Raw genomic sequence first — 25,733 nt, 5'->3', positions numbered from 1 at the left:
CAGCATCATCTTCTTTCTTAAATATCAAATTAAAATACTCATTTTATTTTGGAACACGTGTAGATTCACCTTAATCTTTATTTTAGCCTTGCAGAGGGCTGTCCTATCTCTTTTTTGTTATTTTCTTTCTGCATGTAGCAGTGGTGGTGGAAAGCTTTAATTACCTTTACAAGTTCAACTTTATGTTGAATTTTATCAAACCTAATTTTATTTCTAACTAAATAGACATAACTTCCTTGTCTGACATTTGCCTTTTTCCTTTTCCCCTTTTTCTTTTTTTTCTTTTCCTTTTTTCTCTTTTCCTTTTTCCTTTATCTTTTTTCTTTTCCCTTTTCTCTTTCCTCCTCTTCCTCTTCCTTCTATGTTCTCTGTCATTCTCAAAGACTTTTCCGTTTGTTTCTCTTTGCAGTAAGGTCCTGAGCCCTTTCCTAGAACCGCAGGCACAAGAAAATGTCTGGCCTTCTCTCTTTTCAAGTCCTTCAGTGCTGCTTTCACTAGCAAGTCCTTTTCACTTACTGAATTTGCATGTCCAGGTTTCTGCACATGGCCATGCAAATTACTAGCCAGTTTTTGCAGTGATTACAGCTTTGGGAAATGTTTTACTACTGAAAAAAAAACATAGTGACAGACAGAGAAAGCTAAACAAACTGACAGGAAAAAAAAACACTTTAATATCTATGAACCAGAATATGGTTCTGCATTTGTCCCATCAGCCTCATACATTAAAAGAGTTTTCTTAGCCTCCTATCCCTGAAGGCGGTCATCCAAGGCAGCCAGTATCTTTTCATTTCACCTACTGTTCTGCTTAAATACTCTGACCTTTTCATATACCAGCTGTAGCCATCTTGCCTTGAATTTTCATGTTGATCTCCTGCTTAATCGCTAGCAGCTGTCCCAGCCTCTGCATCTCTGCTCCAGAGTGGTGGGGTATAAGCTAAAATTTCTTATCATGACCCAAAGCTTCTGATTCTTCTCTGAGCCTTTCAGAAGCTCAGAGCTTATAATGGGCCTCTTATTCCAGATGCCCTCTTCAGAATGGTATTTCATCACAGCTGCATGTTCTCATGCTGAGTGGTGACCTGGGGACTCAGCCTTGTGCCTACCCTGAGGGGCATGACCTCCAAGCTGGTGCACAGCACCAGCGCCTTGCTCTACAAACATTAACTCTGTTAACCACTGGGAATGGCTCTGTTGACTGTAAGTCTATCGGCAGTGCAATGGGCATAGAGGATTTGAAGGTTTGGATCCTCTGGGTCAATTACTGCAGGGTAAAGGTGGAGAGGAAAAGGAGCATCAGACAGAGAGATAATTCTCTTCCTTACAGATTGTTTTAGAAATACGAAAAATAAACAGGAAGCTCCTACTAGTGGTTGGATTCTTACTACTTCCTGCGAAGTTAGGTTCTTATTGGGTTTGTGATATTATTTTGATAATGAATGGCAAGTTAAGAAGATAAGTATAAAAAAAAAGAAATGAGGAATTCAGGACAGAAACAGAAGCCTGAGACAGAGGTAATTTTTCACTGTTGTGTTGTTTTTTTTTTCCCAATAGGGCTTTGGTCCATACTAAGATATATCTATTACTATCATCGTTGTTGTTGTCTATTTCTTTCTAGGCTAAAAACAAATAGGAAGAAAGCTTCCTCTTCCCAGTTATGAAATATGAATAGACTGCTTTACAACACACGTGCTGCTGCTCCACTGGGTTCTGCTCAGTGGCTGGAGTCCATCTGCAACAAGACACAGCAGCAGAGATTTCTCTAGTGAATCCCTAATTTTTAAATAGTACTGTAAGTAAACACCAAAATCTGCTGTCTTGCCAGCTTTATTCAGAAAACAGTAGAAGAATTGCAACAGGTTTAACCAGGCATTCAGCTACAGGAAGGAGGCAGAACAAAGATTCAGATTCAGAGAACAGTAGTGGCAGCCACAGAGGTTTTATGTGAAAAATTTTAATTAGTACCTGGAACATTTTTGGGTAAGTTTTCTCTTGTCACACAGGTAGCACAAAAAAGTGTATACAAACAAACGTGTATAGATGTAAGAAGGAATTACTTTTTCCTGCAGCTTAGCTTCTGAAAACACAAAGTGATTTTCTAAATCAAGCCACCACAGGTAGCTGAGTTATAGTAATTGTCCATGTTGGTACTCATGGTAACCTACTGCAGAGGTGAGAAAAAAAATGTCTCTAACCGGGCTAGCACACTTTACTGTGGATTTTCCACTGATAAATGGCATGTAGTTTCTGCAGTTCAGTACCTGAATGGGAGTTTCTTTAGCTGCTTTTCTCTACTCAGAGATAAACCTCTTTCTGCTGGCACCTCTGGGAATAGCATCTTCCCCCTCTCTTCCAAATATTAAGCAGAAGTCTCAAAAGAGAAATCTCAGTTCTCTGTCCATCTGTTCGCAGCTTCTGAAAGCAACTGGAAAAAATGTCTGTCACTGCTATTAGTCATGAGGTATCAGCAGCCACTGTGTGAAGTGTGCATTGCGACGTAGCCACGGGAACGTTCCTTGCACCGGGGGTGATTTTATGTGCTTGTCGTCCTGTATCTGCAAGCTATCAGACAGATACTGTTTCATTTGTGAATGCAGGAAGCTCTGTGGGCAGCAGTATGGAAATGGTTCTCCTAAAGAACAAAATAGGAGCTAAGGGTCACCACTCCTGTGTGCCACAGAGGTTTGTAAAGTACCTGCCAGAGTGCAAAAGGGAATGTAACTTTGGGAATGGGGATCTGTAAGAAAGTATGTCTATTTTTCAGGCTTTCTTCTTTGCAAAAGGGAGAAATTACTGCACAACCTGCAGGAGACCTACAGCCACAATGCTTTGGTGGCTTTCCTGTGTCTGTTGAGATCCTTTGCCTAAAAGCTGTTGTTTTTTGACACAGGATCTAGGATTTGGCCTTCATGAGAGATTGTTGAGAATTGCAGAGAAAAATGTCTCTTTATTTTCTGCATTTTTTACAAGGGAGCCTGTCAACACCCTCCTGCATGGAACCTGTCCCTGGGTGAACTGTGCTGAAGAGAAACGCTTTCCCCTTCATCCAAAAGCAGAGCTTATGTAACTGCTTCTCACTGATTGCACAGATGCATTCAAAAAGCCCTGTATAATTCATTCATCCTCTCATATGCATAGCTCAGCACTGACATGACATGGCATTTTTGTCAGTGGTCTGGAAGTTACTGTGGGTTCATTGTCTCAGTGGTCAGGCTGGATTTTGAGGTGCCAGCAACCTTAACCTTGTTTCAGGTCAGCAGGGTGAGCAGTGGTGTGAAGTAGCTGTGCTTTTTAAGGTCCTACTCTATTGTTTCATTACTCTTTTTACTGCCATTAGCAGAATGTCAGCCATTTGGAAATATGTCCACTGCATGCATTCTGACTGCTTTTAAAGCAGCCTAATTCTTAGTGTTTCAATGTTTAGTGTTTACCTCCTAGTGGAGCTACCTCTCCCTGTGCCCCACCACTTTCTGCAATCCTTCCTTGGCGCTCCTGGGGCCCTTCAGGGAATCATGGGGCAGGCAGAGCAGGCAGGAGGGAGGAAGAGCAAATGCCAGGCTGTAGTTACTGTGGCACTGTGGGTACATCTGTGCTGGGGAATGGCTAGCATACTCCCACGCAGAGGTTTTGGTCTTTTTCCCTTCTCTTAGCCCAAATTGACTTAAGATAATTAAATCAGTAATACCAGTAGTGACAGCATATGCAGAAATGTTTTGCAGACCACTAGCAGCAGAATTATGATGCCATCCATTTCAGCTCCTGGCTACTTATTGAATGCATCTTGCTCTGGTGTAGCTTTACTGCTTTCCAATTGAGACATTTCTGTGAACAGCAGTTACGCCTTGGATCTGCAGTGCAGACGTACCACTAGTGTGAGAAGCATTAGAGTTGTTAGCATTTCCATGCACTGCATGAATTAACATTACATTCTAGAAGAGCCTTTTAGGATAAAGAGAGAGAGCTTATAAAAAGGAAATTGACTTTCATGGCATTTGTGATCCCCATAATGATCCTTCCCATACTCAGAACTGGAGACTCATAAGATGAAAAAGCTTGTATTTTTAAATAAAAACATATCTGTCTTGCACACAAGAAAAGACAAAGTACTTTCTCCTTCTTCTAAAAAATATCCAGTTCTTTTATACGTGCAAGTCTTTTTCTTAACCACTTTTTCTGTTGGTTAATGGTTTACTGTATAGTATGTTCAATAATTTAAGACTGAGCAAAAAATGGGGTTGGTCTACTTTCTTGGAATACCCTCTGGGAATATGCAAAAGAGAATTGGAGAAGCAGTTACTTCATGCCACAGCTGTATATTTAACTGCTTTCTTTCCCACTCTGGTGGTATCTTGCATTCTCACAGCTGAGGTAATGGAGGAAGCTGTGATTCTTAAACAATCAGTGAGTTCTGGGAGGTGATTAACACAGCAGCCTGGAACTTACCTCCTTCTTTATGTAGACCATGCCTGACAAAAGTGCTCAGACCTTCAACACACACCATCATCTGTTTACTCAGGTCTTGATTAAAATGTTAACTAATTAATCAATTGATGATGGCCTTGTCTATACATCCCTTTTTGACTCTGCATGCATGAATTTGAATTGGGCTGATACCATGCTCATTTTCACTCTCATTTTACAGAGGCTGCTATATGATTTGCCTCTATTCTGTAACACATCTGTACAGGCTGACAATATCACAGGCATTGTTATAGGAAGCTGCTTCCAGCTGATCATTTCTCCACTGATAATACTTACACTCTCCATCACATCAGGGGAGCCAGTAAGTGACATATTTTTTGCCTCCTTGGTACCCGTCTTTTCCTCCAACCTGCCATGGGCTGGCTCAGTGGACATAAGAGAGCAAAACACCCCTAGCAACACAAACAAGGTGCAAGATGCAGGTTGCAAACGGCAGTAAAGATCAAGAAGATTCTGAGTGTAGTCTGATGTTTACACTGTCAATGAATGAAGTTGCTTTCAAGTATGAAGTTTCATATTTGAAAATTCATGGCAGTCAGGTAAAGTTCCCGATGACTGGAAAAAGAGAAATATAACCCCCATTTTCAAGAAGGGGAAAATGGGTGACCCAGGGAACTACAGACCAGTCAGTCTCACCTCTGTGCCTAGCAAAATCTTGGAGCAGATTCTCGTGGAAGGCATGATAAGGCACATGAAAATCAACAAGGTGCTTGGTGACAGCCAGCATGGCTTCACTAAGGGGAAATCCTGCCTGACCAATTTGGTGGCCTTCTATGACAGGGCTACAGAACTGATGGACAGGGGTAGAGCAGTTGGTGTCATCTACCTGGACTTGTGCAAAGCGTTTGACACTGTCCCACACAACATCCTTGTCTCTAAATTGGAGAGGCATCAATTTGATAGGTGGACCACTCGGTGGATAAAGAACTGGCTGGATGGCCGCACACAAAGATTTGTGGTCAATGGATCAACGTCCAGCTGGAGACCTGTAATGGGTGGTGTCCCTCAGGGATTGGTGTTGAGACCAGTCCTGTTCAACATCTTTGTCTCTGACATGGACAGTGGGATTGAGTGCGCCCTCAGCAAGTTTGCCGATGACACCAAGCTGTGTGGTTCGGTTGATACGCTGGAGGGAAGGAATGCCATCCAGAGGGACCTTGACACGCTTGTGAAGTGGGCTGATGCCAACCTCATGAAGTTTAACCATGACAAGTGCAAGGTCCTACACCTGGGTCAGAGCAATCCCAGGCACAGCTACAGGTTGGGCAGAAAAGAGATTCAGACCAGCCCTGCGGAGAAGGACTTGGGGGTGTTGGTCGGCGAGAAACTGAACATGAGCCGGCTTCAGTGTGCGCTCGCAGCCCAGAAAGCCAACTGTATCCTGCGCTGCATCAAAAGGAGCGTGACCAGCAGGTCGAAAGAAGTGATCCTGCCCCTCTACTCTGCTCTTGTGAGACCTCACATGGAGCACTGTGTGCAGTTCTGGTGTCCTCAACATAAAAAAGACATGGAACTGTTGGAACAAGTCCAGAGGGCCACGAGGATGATCAGGGGACTGGAGCACCACCTGACAGGCTGAGAAAGTTGGGGCTGTTCAGCCTGGAGAAGAGAAGGTTGCGTGGGGTCCTCATAGCAGCCTTCCAGTATCTGAAGGGGGCCTATAGGGATGCTGGGGAGGGACTGTTCATTAGGGACTGTAGTGACAGGACAAGGAGTTATGGGTTAAAACTTAAACAGGGCAAGTTTAGCTTGGATATAAGGAGGAAGTTTTTTACAGTAAGGGTGGTGAGGCACTGGAATGGGTTGCCCAGGGAAGTTGTGAATGCTCCATTCCTGGCAGTGTTCAAGGCCAGGTTGGACAGAGCCTTGGGTGATATGATTTAGCGTAAGGTGTCCCTGCCCATGGCAAGGGGGTTGGAACTAGATGATCTTAAGGGCCTTTCCAACCCTAACTGTTCTATGAAAGAGCATTCTACTTTCTTGACAAGTTCTGGGCTGGTATTTCAGCCACTCACATAATGAATACCAGAAAAAGACAAAATGAAGGTCTGCTCTCCTAAACAGTCATGCAAAGTTGCAGGAGTGCACTTGGTCAGCAGATGAGTCAGTTACTAAAAGCAAAATCTTGGGTTTTGAGCCCATGAGAGATTACACTGAGGTTCTGACTCCTATAGGACCTGTATATTCAGTGCCACCTAAAGAATAATGTCAGACCAGCTCATCTCTCTTGAAGGTTCTTCAGCAAACAGCACATATATATACAGCATTTTTATAAGACAGGCAGCCTTGTGCTATGCAGAAAATAGGTAGAACAGATGCAGGGAGATAATCTTTGGCAATAAGACCCCTGTGCAGTTTCATGGTAGCAATCCAAATTACACTAAGAACTTCAATAACTCTAAGGTTGAAGAAATACAGAAAAGTGCTGAGACATTTTAGTAGTATATTTTCTCTCCAGGTGCTCACATACTCCTTGTAGAATTGCAAGTGCAAATATTTGCAGGTGGAAGGCACCCTGAGCCTTTTCTAAGTTTTCCAGTAGAGTACTATCAGGAAAAGCATTTTGCAATGCTAAGCAGCTGAACTCAGAACGCCTAGTTCTCTTCCACTAGTAGGTAATGTGATATTTTAAATTTTGCCAATTATTTTTTTATGATCATTGTTAATAAGTAATACTGCAAAGACGTGATTGCAGGTGGCACACACTGCATCTAAGCTTTCAAACTATTATGTATGCTACAGAGACTCCATTACATACGTCTTATTCAGCATCTTAGGTTAGCCTGATGATGCATCATTCTATTTTATCTCAGTCTTATGCTCCTCTTTCAAGCTTTAGAAAACTTACAAAGTTCTCCTGCAATTCACCAATGGCAATAAATGCAAGAAAGCTGTCATAGAATATAGTAAGATTAATAGTCACACAAATTTGCCAAAAAGGCAACTGAGAAGTCTCCAAAGATAATCCAAAGTGAATTTTCTCATGCCACAGGAGGAAAACAGACACCACAGCGTGAAAGATCAGAGGTTCACTGAGCCTGGCAGCTGAATGGGGCTGCCTGAGGAAAAGTCAGCTCACAGCAGCATTTTCGCAGTATACACTCACAGACCGCAATGTTTTCATGCTCAAGGACTTAACCAGAGGTGCCTTCTTTTTCTTCCCATTTAATTAAACCCACTGGGTTTGTCTCCCATGAGCTTTTGCAGTCACTCCTTAAGCCCATTAAAAACCATCCCATGGCTGTGACCTCCATAGCTTTATTCATAAGACAGGTTGTCCTTGGTTCAGCTGTAGCAGTTATTTTTCCCCTTCTTAGCAGCTGGTGCAGTGCTGTGTTTTAGCTTTAGTCTGAGAACAATGCTGATAACACACCAATGTTTTAGTTGTTGCTAAGCAGCGCTTACCCTGATCAAGGACTTTTCAGTCTCTCATGCCCTGCCAGTGAGGAGGGGTGCAAGAAGCTGGGAGGAAGCAGAGACAGGACACCTGGCCCAAACTAGCCAAAGAGGTATTCCATACCACAGTACATCATGTCCGGTGCATAAACTGGGAGGAGTTACTCAGAAGGGCTAGATCGCTGCTCAGGTTGGGCTGGGTATCAGTCGATGGGTGGTGAGCAGTTGTATTCTCTTCCCTTGTTATTTCCCTTATCATTATTGGTGGTAGGAGCAGTGGTTTGTGTTATACCTTAGTTACTGAACTGTTCTTATCTCAACCCGTGGGAGTTACATTCTTTTGATTCTCCTCCCCATCCCTCCGGGAGCAGGGGGAGGAAAGGGCGTGGAGTGAGTGGGAGGCTGCATGGTTCTGAGTTACCTGCTGGGCTTAAACCACGACACAGGTGAAAAAGATTCTAAGTAAGGTTTCATTTTTATGCTTCCTGTTTCATGGCTTCTTTTGACACAAGTAGAACCTGCTTTCACATCATCCACAATGATGCAGGCTCTGTTAGAATGTCCCCACTCATCTCTTTTTCAGGCTGAAGCACAGAATATGCCTTAGTCGTCCAAGAGCCTAGCAGACAGAAAGTTTCTCCTTTTCCAGCGAGAGGGTAAAATTGAAAATGTTAGGCAAACTCGGCATTTCTTCAGTTATGCTTTAAAACGACAAACTCTAGAAGGCATCTTCTTTCTGTAAACCTTTAGCTAAACAGTGCCAGATGGGATTGCACTTCCTGAGGTGTTAACAAGGACAGGGACTGTCCTCTCCAACAGAACAGGCCCTACTGCCTTCAGACAGCAATGATTTAGTCTGTGATATTGATCTGGAAGTGTCAGTTACCACATGGGTACAAGCTGTTTTATTCCAGGGATATAAATAACATCTGAGTGTATGGGGAAGAGAGCACTCTTGGTCTAGAACCAGCTCATTTACAAGCTTAATCTTTAACATCGGTCCGGCTCACAGGGAGCCAAAAGTACATCCTGATACTTAGATGTTGTTCCTTCCTAGGAAGTTGTTCCTCTTCAGTGTTCTTACTTAGCTGTTGTGGGGTTCAGCTTTGACCTTGCACTCTCACCCAAGGTGATGGCCAGTCTTGCAGTGATGTAGCTGTTAGAAAACATACTTAGTTTACTTACAGTACCAAGTTACATTGAGTAAAGGCAGAACAAATGTGACCTCTAGGCAAAACTGAACGCATATATGTGGTCATTTAAAAGCACTTCTTTGTCAAATAAATTATCATCTACTAGCCAGGCAACAAACCAGTCAGCTAACAAAAGCTGCCATCAGTATTCAGCTATCCTGCATCTTGTGAGAGACAATAAACTAGGGCCTTCTGAAAGTCTACAGCTAAACCAGTAAAATTTCAGGCACAAAATCCATAGTACATTCTCCAGAAATTTTATTAGAAGTACGTTATGTCTCATAAGAAAATAAAGCTGTAATATAAATGTTGACTGCAAATTCACTGTGCTTTCTTGCTGGGTCTATACATTTACATGTTACATACTTCTAACATTTCTCTGGACAAAGGTGAGGTGAGAGCGAAGCAGTGTTGCTGGTGGTGTGCTTTTCCGACTTGGTGCATTTGCAGAGGGATGTGTGCACCTATTGCTTTTGTTCATACCTCCATGTTTAGGCTTGGAAGCTATAAAGAATTAGAATAAAACTGCGCACTTCATAGTTTGTTATTATGTATCCCACAATATACTTCATCTAATCCTTTAACTATAGAGATGGGAGACAGTGTACTTTTCTGCCAGGCAGCGTTTCAAACACCGCCCCATTTCTGCATGTGCACAGGCTGTCCAGATGTGTCCATCTTTGATGGTAGGAAGACAATGTGTATAAACCTTGGCATGACTAAAGGACAGTTTCTTCCCATGTGAAAGGCCAGCTACTCACTATGTGGTAGCTTTGGGGTAGCGCATGGGATGAAGGCCATGACAAACTGGAAATCTCTCCTGTGCTGGCAATTCTGTGTCTTCACTTTGTTGAAGACTGCAACAAGTGTGGGTGCGTCCAGAAAGGGTCCACCACAGGGGTTTCTCTGGGGACAGAGTACGCAGCTGTTGTAGACATCAAGGTCCTACAGTCACCAAGGAGATAAGCAGATTAAGGGCGTTAGCGCAGGCCGGAAAGGCGTACCGACCCTTTAACAAAGCCTGAAAGGTTTGCTCGGTGTGGGCGGCTTCCTCTGCTTTGCCTTGAGCGGGAGGCAGCGACATCCACGGCGTTCTACCACCACCCCGTGGGGAGCAGGGGCAAAGCCCTGCACCGGGCACCGCCTCCTCAGGCGCCGGGCCCGCAGAGCCGGGGGCTCCTCACCCCGCCGGGGGCAAATATAGCTCCCGATAACATCGGGTGGGCATAGACGCTTCCACTCTGAACCGCCTCTCGTATTTAAAAGCGCGTTTGCCACCTTTCTGTCTCGTGTGCAGTAGCCGGCAATGCAAATTTTGATTGCTGTTTAAATGTACCTATTCATAGAAAAATATAACTGGCCTTTGGAACTGCACATGGTGAATTGGTCAGGAGCTAGATTTCTGAGATTTTCAGTTATTCAGCATGGAATTCTGCTGCCAGTTGTTCATTCTCTAGCCTCTTCGTGGTCTAAGCTCTAAAAATTGGGAGCTACTTCAACAGCCCCACCTGGAAGTCATGTGTACTGTATGCCAGCCTATTTTCTGTGGTGGTTGAGGTACTCAAAACAGCTAGGTAGTTGTGCTTTTGCCCTAGTAAACAGTGTAAATCAGTGATGAGCTTGGGTCTTCCTCTACACAGGTCCCACAATACTGTGCACAAAACACTGCCCCTCCACTGAAACACCTTTACTCTGAAAGCAAGAGATCTAATGCCTTTCAGAAGGCTGCACCAAAGGCATTGCACTGGTCTGTACATAAAGCCTGGAAGCTGCAGTAATAAAAATAATGTATTAGATTTCTCCTGGATTCTTAAGATGAAGCTAAATACAACTGTCCAGATGTCCTAGCAGCATATGGGAACCATAAGGAAAAATAAAATGATCATATCACATCAGATCAAAGGTCTGTCTGGTTTAGTGATTTGTTCCAAGTGTAACGAGTAGCAGATGCTTCAGGAAGACTGTAACAAAGCAAGCATGTACTGCCATTTTTCTGGGTTGCTAACTCATACTCCACACACAGATTTGGGGCTTACTCATCTCTGAACTTGATGGGTTGCGTTGGCATTTTGTAGCCCTCTATATTTTAGCTTCTTTTCTCTGCAGTGAGTAAACTTTTAATATGCATTGCAGTCTGAGTCAAGGAGTTCCAGTTTGATTGTATCCTGTTGGCTTCGAAGCCCTTAGTTCCTGTTTCCATTTGATGCTCCCTCTGCTGCATTATTAGAAAAGACATTAAACAAGCTCCTTCTCCAGCCACATATGATATTATATATTTCTTTTATACTCCTATTTTCTTCCCTTTGTGGAAGTGAAGCACCTAAGCAAAGAGTTTTTCCACATAAGGAAACCATCATACCTAGGATCACCCTTGCTATACTTCGTTTTACTTTTTCTATCTCTCCTTTCTTGAGCTGAGGATGCGACCAGACCAGAAAATTCGTTATAATTGTGACTGGATGAATGAACTGTATGGAACAAATTGAATCTATTCCTCTGTGGAGGGGTGTGCTGGGCTGAAAAAGGAGGCATATAAGGGCAATCCAGTACTCCAGATACTAAACCACAACCTTGAAAAAGTTAAAATGTGAAAAGTGTGAAAGTGGCTTAAAGCTTCCAATTTACAAGTAAATACAGGGAAACACAGACTACAGGTGAGCTTTTTACCATGATTTCTATGCTGAAATATGAAGATAAAACACACACACACAAAAAAAAAAACCTATTTGATGAGATGTTATCTTTTTGTCTCAAGCCTGAATTTTGTCACCATTTCACGTGTAAGAGGTTGGCACACCTATAAAGCTAATTTGTATACACAGGCCCACCACATTCAACAGAAAATGACTATACACAGTGAAACATGGAGGATTTACTTATTTGTTACACGGATGAGTCCACAGCTTCTTCCTTGTCATAGCATATTTTTGGCTTTAAATGGAACACCATGAATCTGAGAGGTTTTTCTGTGCACAGGTTGAAACTGTTGTTGTATGTGTTGCCTGTTTCCAAAGAAGGTTCTTTGTATTCTTGGCAAGTTCCAAGGCACCTAGCATTATCACACTTTGAACACTGAAACTACTGGGGCAGTTTCACTTACATTTACTCCTTCATGTCCTTTTATTTAATAAAAGAAACACCAGCTAAAACAGCAATACTCTGTTCTATAAAAGTAAACCTCTACCATGTAGGGAAAAAAGGAAATCCCGTGGACTGTTAACTTGAGAGGCAGCTTGCAGATCATAGTTTTGGCTTCAGAAACCTGCTTAATATTGTCAATGTGTAAGTGCTGTACTACATAATTGAACCTTTTGAAAGCAACATGCCATCCCTGCTCTGTTACCATCAGCAAGGGAAGGACCTCATTCCTGCAGTTATATGTGCAAAGCTGGGGACTTTAAGTAAGGCTGTTATAAAAACATCCAAATAGCAAGAACTCCCTCCTCTTCTCCCCCTTAAGAAACATTCAATATTAGAAAATACTAGCTTTCTCTCTTAAGTCCTATTGAACTATTCCCTGGAGGATTATGCAAAACATTCCACCAAGAGCTGCCACTCAGGAAAAGAAAAAAAACAATATTTGAGCTCAGAGTTAATAAAAGAATGTATTTGAAGTAAAGCATTAAAGGCTTGAAGGAGCAGATGCGACTCTTCTAACTATGGGATTTGAGGCAGTTTGGAAGAAAACAGCAACTAACATCACTGAGAAAACAGATAAAAAATAGACAATAGATAAAATCTGATTCAAACAAGAAACATGGTACCTTCCAGACAATAAAACAACCTCAATATCTTGTGCAAGGTTAAGACTAGCTCACATCTAATATCTAGGCTCCTAATTTCAACTACTAGCAATTTCACAATAAGGATAATAAATTCTTGGTATTCCCATCTTGCAAAAAAGTCAATGTAATTTAAAATTAAAAAAAATAAGAGTGGAGGAGTGGTTTTGCCAAACAAATGCAGTATCAAAAAAGAACAGATATGAATGGAAATTTGATATTCCTTTATATTTTTGGCTCACAGTCTTTTCACTGAACTCCTTGAATGAAATGAGTTTACTTTTAAGAGACCATGCTGCCAAAGAGCTGTAAGCTCTAGTGTGACCAAGGGAGTATAGGCAGAGAACTGAAGGCACACACTGTGTGGGGAGAACCAGAAGGTGGTACTTCTGCCAGCATTTGCAACATTTGAGCTGGCTGCAGGCCTGGGAATGGAAATTTATTTTGCAAACTCTGTTGTGCAGGGAAAAAATGTGTTGAAACTGATCTCTTCTGAAGCTGTAAGTTAATCTCTTATGTCCAGAATCAGACTTCTTAACTCCAAAATGCATCTATCTTAGTCACATGGAAACATGGGGGAATTAATAAAGATGGTATAATGCTTATACAACAATAAAATACACATAGGCAGTCAAGGTGTGAGAACTCTGGCCTCATTCCATTACCTATAAATATGTATTCAATCCAATTGGTAAATAAGTTAAATATATTCAGGATGATATCACTTGCATGCTGCACTTGGTAATCATCTGTGTTGAACAGTGATTTTCAAATAATGTAACATCTTATCCTGATAAGGACCACTTTGTGTAAAGTTGCTATCAGTACAGGCCAGGCATATCCTTCCCTTTTTTTGATTCCTAATGAATGATGTTAAGAGACTTATTTCTCAAGCTCTGGATAAAAGGAATGTCAAAACAAGCCCAGGTATCAGTGCAATTGCGCTATGTGACTTGCCTGCTCCATTTATTATCCAGTGTTTAGAGAAGGCTCATAGTATTTGAAGAGGGAGGAGAAAAGAGGAAAAAGGGACATTTTTCTGAGAGTCTACAGCCAAACAGATGCATATCCTGACTGATTTAAAAGGTAATTTAGTTTGGAGCTTTTCACTCAGCACCTGGCCAAATATAAACCAGAATAAGACATTAAAGAAAGTTCGTCATGATCTATTCAAAACTCTCCTCCCTTCTCCATGCTGTATTTCTGCAGGACTTTTTGTGTAAAAAATATCCTCATTTTTGTCTTCAAGGGGCTCCTGAAATGCGATTCTACTTGTCTGAGACACAAACAAAGTCTCCAGCGGTCTGTGAATAGCAGGCTGAACTTTCAGCAGTCCCATATCGCAGTATTGCTGTTACTGGCTCTGCAAGGCAGTCAACACCAGAGCAGGCTATTCTGGATGAAAGGAGAAGGCAGGATAAGAAGCTGAGCTGTCAATGCCAGCTAAGACACTCCAGTGCTACATTTGCTGTGTAAGAACTGAGCAAGGCAGAGGTATCTGCTTCGAACGTGGCTGTCCCCAGTATAGCTGGGCTCCAAGGCCGAGAGCACTGTTAGCACAGCGGTGCTATCTCCTCCCATGCAGCCTGGGGGATACAGGCACGCTGATTACAACGTGCCCCTTTTGGAAAGCCTCATGAAGCAGGCCTGTGCTGACCAAAGGTATGCAGACCAGGCTAGACTGAAGTGCAAAGGTTAACAGTTCTGCTGATTAGAGCAGATGTAATCAAGTTAAGGACCTCCCTTGTTGTTCACTTAAGGCTGTGCTTGACTTAAATCACATGCTAGGCAGCGTGTGGCTTTTCCCTTATCTCTGCCCGAGGAGGGTAAAAAGCTCCTGTTACCTTACCAGCACTTGTGAATATTTTCCTGCAGTGAGCCATCTGAGTGTTATAGGGCCACCAGACTCTGCCCAAGCACCTTCAGATAACTCTCTTCAGATGTCTGCAGGGAAAGTGTCAAGGCTAACACAAACATAGATAAAATGGGGTTTCACAGATCTGTGATCCAGCAGTGGAGAGCAGCCAGAGTGGCCAGAGGGAAGGCTGTTAAAATCTCTAATAAGTAATGGCTTCTTCAGGAAAGAGGAAAGACACAGAATAAAAGCACAGCCATGGAATCCCTTGATGCTATTACAGCCATGAAGCCTAAAGTAAGAGTTCATTTCTTACATGGCAGTAATAAAAGAAGGAGATATAACACATTTTCCCCATTGTGCCTACCACTTTAGCTCCTGAACATCATACTGTTCATGCAACTAGGACCAAACCACCACATTTTCTTTATTGCTGGTATGGTTACTAACAATGCTTTCAAATTTGAGATTTTAAAAAAAGAACAAAAATCTGCTATGTTGACTTCACAATGTCCTGGTTTACTGTCAAATGGATTGAAAAAAAATTATTTTTAAAATAAAAGTAAGAGGGTTAAAACTGTGATTTCACCACTTTCTTGTGTATCACTTTTCATTCTGTGAGTTAAGATTCCTGTACCTACGCTTAAACAGAGACATCCCTGAAGACAGGATCTGACCCTCTTCCTCCATTTTAAGATGCTTTAAAACCAGAGATTAAAGAGAAATTGGATTTAAATGAAAATGGAAACAGACATTTATATACATACACAGAGGTACAGAAATACATCTTTACCCACAAATACATATTATGTGTTAATAAGATATTAAAATATGTATATTTCACATTTCTTGGAAACTATTATTTCAGTGGTACAATATTCCTTTTTTTTCTTTTAGATACTTTTTAATGATTATTCTCACTCTTTCAAATTTTGCTTTGGCATCAAGGCACTCATGATCTAACCAGCTTTCTGCTATGCTGTCAAAAAAAATCTTAAAAAACATTTTTTCCCACAACAACTTAGGAATAGGCCATTCATGGCTAATTTATCTATATCCTTTCATGCCAATTGCTTGGAACACCAAACATATATTTCACTATGCCTGTCTATGTTGTCTTTTGTGCTCGGTGGTACTGATTTCCTGAGTGAAAGCTGAAACTGACTGAGAGCTGCTCCTCCTTGAAGACACGAGCCTCACATCAGATGATGGCAGCTCTGAAGGAGGTATATGAAACCTTGGGAAAGGCAAGATGGAAGTCATCAGGTAACTTTAGCTGCCAGTTCTGAAAATTTAGTAGCACATGTAGGACTTCATTTGTTTCAAACTTGTTTTAGAAAATGGCCACAGCAGAGCTTGCCTTGCAGAGGACTTTTTGGTGATCTGCATGTTACTAATACCTATGATGGTTTTATGATACAGCTTACTCTTCAAGAGCACTGTTCACTGTTGTAATAGGCAAGTAGCCTACACTGCCAGTAGTGTTATTATTTAAGCAGGCCATCAGGAAAGTAATGACTGTCTAATCAGGAAATTCAAAGTACTCCTTTATAAGAATGTTGATCCCTTATGTTATCTTCTAGCAAAGGCCAGCAATGAAAGGGAAACTGGGAAACTAGCTCCAAGTTTTGTTGTGATTCTGGTCATTCTAGGAGTAATTTCCTTCTCTTTCAGGGCTATAATGAGGCATATATTATGTGAGCAGAAGATTTTGTGTTCTGGTCAATAACATAGGCCACAGAGGTCAATGGCATTCAGGCAAGCCTGCCTGAAAACCCCTATAAATATACAAAGGTGAGTGAGGAAGATTTAGAGACTGGATGTGTTCTGCCTGTGCAGAGGGAAAGATAAAATGCCACTCTGTAAAGTGGCAAAGAATATTAAGTCCCATAAAAAACCTTAAGAGGCTATACAGTCTTCTCAATGGGGGAAGAATTTTGGCCACCCAGATTTCATTTTATTGCAGGGACACATAAAAGGGCACTTGAAATTAATGGTTAAAACACAACTGATCCTCCAAGGCAAAAGCTAAAGTTTTATTTCAGCCTCCTATTCTGCCCCCATTTCTCTTTTGTCATCACCTATTTGGAGGCAACACCTTTAGAAGAGGCAGTTTGTCACTGACACAGTGATGAAAACTCCCACCATCCCCATTTTCCAGATGTTTCTTGCTTTCTGCTTCCAAATCAAAGTTGGCACAGTCAAGAAATCTGCATATTTTCACTCTGCTTAGGAGTAGAAGTACTACTTTGTGAGCTATGAATCCAGTTTAGGTTACTCCCTACATTTCATAAAAACTGTTCCTGTCAGAAAACTCTTTGGGACTCTCTCCTTTAGCGATACAATAAGGCAGACCATGAAACATCTTGATTAACTCTGCTAGATATACTAGGAATAAATTATCTTTCTTTTTGCTATGCATGCAATAATACTGGATATTTAAAATCATATTTGTATATGTAATAATACATATGTTTAAGCGTGCAATGAAAACAGAAATGTTTTGCATGCAAGAAGATGAGTAGCCTCTTCTTTACTTCACTGTGCTTTGAATCATGCCCAACCCACTTTTAATCCATATATCCCAAAGTACTAGCCACTGGAATAGTTTTATTTCCATTTTTCACAGTGAAACTGAGTCCAAGAGAGAATTATGAGATGTTCCAAAAACTGACCCAATCAATACACAGAATAGGAAATTGAACACAGGTTTTCAGGTTCCCAAGCAATTTAATCCCACTGGATATTGCTCCATATTTTGATAATTTCCATTTTCCTATGAAACCTGTGATCTTTAAAAAATCAGTTAAATCAGTACCAGCTCATATGCTAGTTTTGCAATCTTATGCAAAAGCCCTTTTACAATCAATAACAGTCAAAGAAGTATCCAACAAATCTGCTTAGTATCTTTTCTAAGATCCACCCTTAGCATTACAAGAAAATGCATTGCATTGATCTGTATTTTCTATGTTTTTTTCAGGAATCTGATAAGTGTAAAGTTTCCATCATCTTCAGCAATAACAGGAGCATGTTCCTACCAGGGAGTGTCCAAGCCATTTTCTATTTGCTAAATCTATTGACTTGTCATTTTTAATTTGATTCTTTTGTTTATTTCTCAACACATACAAGGACCAGTGCTTGATGCTTCCTGATCAGCCGCGTAACCTTTAAAATGCTTGGGATTGCTCTCTGACAAGGTAAACTGTGGGCTGCAGAGATGCAGGAAGTGAGGGAATGATGAGTGTGGATGGGCAAACCACAGAATGACAAATGGAGAATATGAGACATACTTTAAAAAATCCAGTTTTCAAAATATTGCTGGGAGACATAGCTGAGGAGTTTCCAAGCAATAAAGAAATGTGTATGTACATGGTACTTACCTGCTCTGTGTTAAGATAGTTCTCACAGACTTTGTGTGGGGAAAAATAACTATTTCAAAGTGGTCAATTGTTTGGATTTGGTTTTTGTTTGGGTTGGGTTTTTGGTGTTTTCTTTCCCCCGGCTCTGTGAATGTGCCCAGTGAGGCTGTTTGGATACCACTGGCTCCCAGTACAACTTTAAGCCTACTTTTGGAGCACTGATGGAAGGAAGCTATGTCAAAACTAAAAATATTTGCTACCTTATCTAAATTTCTCATTTTAAATGGAGAGAAAAGTAGGGATGCAGACCAAGGGAAGGCCTCTTTTTCCAGCCCTGGAGAGTAACGGTTGAGGCACATGCTACACATACACGTAACTGCAATCAGTAAAAGAGAGAACTTTCTGTTGGCAGGCTGTTATGCGTCAGCAGGGGTCAGAACCAAGAGCAAAAACAAGGAGTCAGAGGGAACAGTAATGTAAACAATAGACATACGGATTTTCATATTTGCTACATTTTATGAATAATCTATTCTAGAATAATAAATGTCTTAGATGCAAATACGTGTATCATAAAGAAATATAGACTGAATGACACAGCACATCTTAGTTCAATTTCCCTGAGCTTTTTCAATATAATTTACAGATGTGAATTTGAGATCAATATTTAAGATGTAAAAAAGAACCGCATATTGGAGAAAGCTGAATTCTCTTTCCCCCAGCTACTTTTCTTTGACTTAAGGAACCAGAACACCAAAAAATTTTGTTCAATAGAGTATGCATTTGTCAGAAACAAGCAGGAAGGACAGTAAATTGCAAAGGAAGGTTGTGAGAGACTGAACTGAAATCAGACGACTCCATCATCCATTGTTTCCAAGACTGGTATGAGAAGCTGAGGTCCACTGTCTCGAAGTTGTGATTGAGGAGTGAGATGGGACTCCACCATCCATTGCCTGAGAGATGAGGGGGAGGAGCTGAGATAGGACTCCACAGACCATTATCTCAAGGATTGGTGTGAGGAATTGCTGCCCATTATCTCGAGGATTGCAGTTGAAGAGCAGGCTGCAAGACCAGGGAAACTGGGTGCATGTGATCCGCCAGGAATGTGCAGTACTTGACATTAAAAGCAGAGATACTCCCTCCACACATAATAAACGGGGAAAAAGGTAATCGCCGTTGTGGCCACCCATCTCCAATGACAACTGTGGATCTTGGGGGACACCCAGCACCAAAGACAACAATTACGGACCCTCAGGATGTTGCTGGATCCACAGTGGTGACTATCTCTCTCTGCACTCTGAATGCTTGTTTAATTTCTATCTTTTTTCAGATCTGTCCTATTGCTATCTTTTTATAATAATAATCTTTTTATAATTAACAGACTGTTTAATTATGGTACTTGACCTTGCTTGCATCTTAATTTCACTCTGGGGATCACAGAGGGAGTATTTCAAACATGGGGTTTTTCTCCAGTCAGACCCTGACAAAGGTCAGAACAATTTTATTTCAAATTTCTCTGTATCAGTGACAATATTTTTTCCTTTTTAAAAGGAAAGAAGGAAGGAAAGTTTTTCATCAAAAATAAAAATACAGAGAGCGAGGCACAGCAGTATTTCTATGAGCTTGAGTTGCCAGAAAATCATAAAATCATAGAACAGTTTGGCTTGGAAAGGACCAACCCCCCTGCCATACGCAGGGACACCTCCCACTAGAGGAGGTTGTCAAGGACCTGTCCAGCTTAGTCTTGAACAGTGCCTGATTTCAAGGGCTAGACAAAAGGTAGGTGGAAAGAAACACTTTTGCAGACAATGCATTATTTTATTATTTATTCTTTTCCATTAACTATCCTGATAGGTGCTAAATTATGCCTTAATCTGTTTCTCTCAAGTCTGTGAAGTGAGTATGGGGTGACATGCTAAGAAGATGGACATGATGGATCTGAGCTCTATGGACTGAAATTTGTTCTCTCCAGTCTTGGACCTTCGTACAGTGCCACGGTGACCTTGAGCAATTTTAGAACAGGTTTGCTAGCATAGTGTGACTGGATAACTTGTAATGTCCAGGCTTCATGAATGTCAAGTTTACGAAATTTCCCATCTAAAAGATTTTGCCTCTGTAAAGGTAGCAGGAGCTTATGTTAGTAGAATCTGCCGTGTTGGTAAGTCATTGCAGCTTGTGCCATCCCTTACACAAAATCTATTTGCCAATCTAAAATAATTCTAAATTCTAGTATTAACCTAAATTCTAGAATGAATCTAAATTAACCCCATTAGCAATTTATGGTGATCCATCCAGCCTACCTGAAAAAAAATGTTTTGTCACCCCTCCTCAAGTCTAAATTATTTTTGAACCTACTACAGATAACCTGAACGTTGAGCAATTTAATGTAAAAAGGGCCTTTTGCTTCAACATGCGTCTTTCCAATATTGCTGCATAACAAACTGAAAAATGAAGTTTTCTAGAACACAACAAAATTACATTAAGATTTGAGGCTTGGTATTAATGGATGTTCTTTAAGGAAATTACTTTTCAGCACTGGAAAAAATATCAAGAAGTGAACAATCCACTCTGGGAAATGTGACAGTAAGGTGTGTAACCAGACAGAATGCACTTCATTAGTCCACTGTAGGGCATGTATTTTAAGTGCCCCACATTTCTTTTTTGTTCATTCATTTCTCTTTCACTGTAACTCAGCATAATACTAATTTCAAATCAGTGTCTCAAATTCAGGAATAGAAACAACTAAATATAATTTTTAATGCAAATCTGGAAAGAAGGTGAAAGGCAGTCAGGAGTGTCAGTCTGTCTGTATCTACCTGTAACTGTGGCCCAAGACCTCTAAAAACATGGGCAGTTTTCCATAACTAATGAAGCTTCATATAAGATGGCATCAGTGGCGGACTCATTCAGCCTGAACAATACCAACATCAGGATTAGTGGCGGCAAATGTAAGGGACGTCATAAAAATCCCACAGCTCTACACAGTCCTGAACTGACATACAATTATTGTACAGGCACCTCATGCTGCATCATTGTATCTGAATGCTTCATCTGTCTTTGACAAATTATCTCTTGAAGTTGGGGATGAATCATTTTCATTTAGCAGTGCTGGCTTTGAATATTGTAAGCACTGTTGTTAGAATTGATATTAAGCATTGCCATAGCTTTGTATTTTTGAAAGAGTATTTTGTATTCTCTGCTAGAAAAATCCCAGGAGGCTACCTTTCCAAATATGTCACTATGATGACTGTATGCACACCATGCAACCATGCTCTTACATATGATGCCTACTTTGTTAATAAGCACATAAAAACTAAAAGAGTCTGGATATTTTCTGTCAAAATTAGCCCAAGCAAATACATGTGTTGGTGAATTTTTAACAGATAAGAAACTCCAGCCAGGGTGACTTAACAGCTGAGCAAATATAATGAAGACATTGGACCTGAGAGACTGATTCATGGTTTTGAACACAAAACAGCAAAAAGCAGGACCTCACCCAGCTGTGCATCAGGATGCAGTAGCAGGATTAAAGCCAGATCCCCACTTGCCCAGCTGATTTTCACTATGGTTTGCGTTGGTGTGGCATTATAACAAAGCAAAGCTGAGTACAAACCCTTCTGTACCAAGACAATAGGTGTTAGATATCTCAAAAAAAACTCTGACTTTAAAAAATGCAAGCACACATGCAAAAGAAGTGATCTACAGCATGTTGCACAAAGCCCTAATAGGTGCTGCACAGAGCACTAATAGGTGCATTTGCTGCTAGTTTTGAAGATTGATCAAACCCCAAATGGGCTTTAATGTTCTCAGACCAGTGCTGAAGTGAATTAAAACTGGAAACTATTACATTTTCCTGTACCATTGCATTTGGACTTCTCTTTTGTTTCCCAAGTTATTGTGGCTTGCATTTTCTTTCAAAAATCAGCTATGCAAAAGCTCCTCTTTTCAGCGACCTCAGCATGAAACTATGTATATGTAGTATAAGAAACTGGGAAGACAAGGTTCCCACTGGTTCCACGCTCTTCATCACATTGTGTTGCACAAAAACCCGAGCAAATTTTGCCTCCTTTAACCAGCAGAGGACGGTACCTCATCTCCTTAAATGAGACCTGCTGCCGTTGAAATTGCTATGATTTCCCCTGCAAAAGAGTGGTACTTGCTCTGCTTTCTAGAGGTTCATGAGAAAGAAATGAAGCAATATTATCTCGTACCACTTCTGCTGCATTCAGTTGCATACAATTTCGATGTCAGACACCTGCTAGACTGCCCATCACCTCAATATCTAGAGCCTCCAAAACTCCCATATGGGTTCATGTGTGGTGACATGGGATTTTGGCCCATAAAGTTACTTACTTTATTTATTTGTAGGGATTTTTTTTATATTCCATGGAAATTTTTCCTTTGTAAATTTGTTTCATGAAGGGATACTAGGTGGTATGGAGGCTGATATCTCTCTCTCTCTCTGCAGAGATGGTATGGACCATAAAGTCTATGGTTTAGGGTCCAGTTCTGAGGATGCACTTGCATGCAGCACTATGGGAGCTGAGATCTTAACAGCAATAGGACAAATTACATTCATGAAAAGTTATTGGCAGTATTATATTGTGCATGTATAGATCACTTTGTCCAGCTGTTTTGTACTTAGATGGTCATTCTCATCCTGCCGTAGCTATGTAGCTCCTATTTATGTATTTCATGGAATCATAGGATGAGCTAGGTTGGAAAAGACCTTTAAGATCATCAAGTTCAATCATTACCCCAGGCCTGCCAAGTCTACCACTAAACCATGTCACTGAGGGTGTCTGCAGTTTTTGAACACTTCCACGGGGGGGATTTCACCACTTCCCTGGGCAGCCTGTTCCAATGCCTGACCACCCTTTTGGTGAAGAAATTTTTTGTAATATCCAGTCTAAATCTCCCTTAGCACAACTTGAGGCCATTACCTCTTGTCCTAACGCTTGTTACTTGGGAAAAGCCACCAGCCACCTCCTCGCTCGCCTTCCTTTCAGATAGTTGCAGAGAGTGATAAGGTCCTGCTTGAGGCTTCTCTTTCCAGGCTAAACAGTTTCCTCAGCCATTCCTCATATCCTCCAGACCCTTCACCAGCTTTGTTGCCCTTTTCTGGACCTGCTCCAGCACCAAAATATCTTTCTTGTAGTGAGGGGCCCAGAACTGAACACAGGATTTGAGGTTCAGCCTCACTAGTGCCCAGTACATGGGTAAGATCACTGCCCTGGCACTGCCCATAGCCCTACTACTCTATTTCTGATACAGACCAGGATGCTGTTGTCCTTCTTGGGTGCCTGGGCACAAGCTGACTCATGTTCAGCTCTGTCAATCAGCGTCCCCAGTTTTTTTTCCTCTGAGCAGCTTTGCAGCCACTCTTCCCCAGGCCTGTAGCATTGCATGAGTTTGTTACACTCCAAATGCAGTCCCGGCACTGAGCCTTTTTGAACTTCATACCACTGGCCACAGTCCATAGATCCAGCCTGTCCAGATCCAGGTCCTCTGGGACCTGCCTACCAGCCTAGGACTGGTGATAAATGATGCAGAGTGGCTTAGCAAGCTCCTCTGCCAGCTCCTTCAGCACTCCTGGGTGTAATCCATCCAGCCACATGGACTTGTGTATGCCTAAGTGGAGCAGGAGGTCACTAACCATTTCCTCTTGGATTATGGGGACTTCAGTCAGCTCCCCACCTCTGCCATCCAGCTCAGGGGACAGAGTACCTCAAGGATGGCTGGTCTCACCATTAAAGACTAAGGCAACGACAACATTAAGTACCTCAGCCTTTTCCTCAAGCTTGGTCACTAGGTTTCCCGCAGTATCCAGTAAAGGATGGAGGTTCTCCTCGGCCCTCCTCTAATTGCTAATATACATGTAAAAATGCTTTTTATTACCTTTTATTGCAGTGGACAGGTTAAGTTCTAGCCGTGCCTTCATTTTTCTAGTTTTCTCCCTGCATAACCTAACAACATCCTTGCTAAGACTGTCAGCTCTTCATGGGCCAGCGTGGTCCTCATGCTGTCCTGGATTTTCATGTGCCAGCAAGAGCTCACCAGGCTCTGATGGAACCACTGTTCTTTCCTTTTTTTATTTTTCCCTCCTTAGGACACACATGACCTATGTACTCTCATTCTGACCTGGGAGATGGCTCAGGCAGAGCTAAAGGTAGGATTCACATCAGCTGTTCAAAAATTGGGGTTGTCCTACTTCAGTGAAATTGACAGTGATGTTTTCAAGTGTCAATTCATCCTAATGACAGGAAGCATTTGCACTGCAGAATTCCCCTCTGGAGCTGCTTTCCACTCACTGTCCATTGAAAATCAAGCCAAGAGTGTTCACTCAGACCAGACATCTCACTTTCAAGCACATAAAATAGGCAGCATTAATCTTACCATAACTGCCTCATCCAGCATCTTACAGGAAGTTTGTCATGCCTCAAACAGTTAGCCTGTGGTTTCTTGAGTCCCAGCCTAGGGATTTAATCACTGAGCTATTACAAACCTTTCTTTAGTAATTGCCTGTTATATACAAATTGCCTTAGACGATTGAGATAGAATTATACAGTACAGGAATACATTATAAACAATGTGCAAGGAAAGACACTGAGATAGATGCATTTCAAATAATTTTACAAACGCAGAACTCCTTGGAATTCTTTCTTTCCACATCTTATAAATGGTAGTAGGTCTGATTTCTGAATAAAGAATCAGATTGGGCCTCTGCAATAGCATAAAATGAAATTTACAATTGTACATACTTTCAGTGTGTTTTTAAAAGCCACTGAATTTATAGACCAGAGTTTTTCTTTACCTATACATCAAATAAAACCAGAAATAATGTTTTTGTTTCCACAGTTTTCATTCACTTCAGTGCTGGTCTGAGGAGAGCACCTAAGTCCGTACAGGGTCTCTTCAGTCACCTGAAACTAGAAATAAAGGCGCCAATTAGTGAGAATTATGGTGGGGTTTTTTTGTGACAAACATATTTTCCCACTGGGAATGGGATTGACACAGAAGAGCTTTCATGTAGGAAATTTTATAGGCATCAAAACACAACTTTTCTGAAGTGGATTTAAACCTAGAAATAAAAAGATACATGGCACTATTGCCAATCTCCTTAGCTTGCAATCTCCTTCTACAAAACAGTTCAGCACAATACCCCATCACAATTTATTGCAGATTTTAATTCTATAATATAATTACCAATAAACAGAGCTGTAAAATGTGTGGATTTGACAACTAGCATTGCAATTATTAAATATGGAAACTATTTTAATGAGTGTAGTTTAAATAATATTGTGAGGCAGTCACCAGCTTGTTCCTAAAACTCTATGTAATTACAGATAGTTCCGTAGCTGAGTATAAGCAGAATACTTTCTATGAGGTGCCTAGTACTCTCACTGTAAAACTGCAAAAGGACATGATGCAATTTCTTCCTCTTCTGTAATAAAACTAATTAAAACAACCGTGTGTAGAATCTAAGCATGAACAACCATACCAAAAGGAAAACTGAAGGATGGTGGGTGGTATGAACAAGTCCAGCTCCTCACACACTTCATGGAACTGAAGTGCCTTATAGACAGTGATATAATGAGAGATGTAGCACCTCATCAGTCATTATTGTTCAAATTTAGGATGGAGCGACTTCAATATTTCTCACACTGGGGCT

Source organism: Pezoporus wallicus, unplaced genomic scaffold, assembly GCF_028554395.1.
Source record: "Pezoporus wallicus isolate ANWC-B61680 ecotype Strahan unplaced genomic scaffold, APGP_CSIRO_Pwel_v1 contig_2910, whole genome shotgun sequence".
In the NCBI taxonomy this organism is placed as follows: domain Eukaryota; kingdom Metazoa; phylum Chordata; class Aves; order Psittaciformes; family Psittacidae; genus Pezoporus; species Pezoporus wallicus.
Note: the sequence above shows the minus strand (reverse complement) of the source record.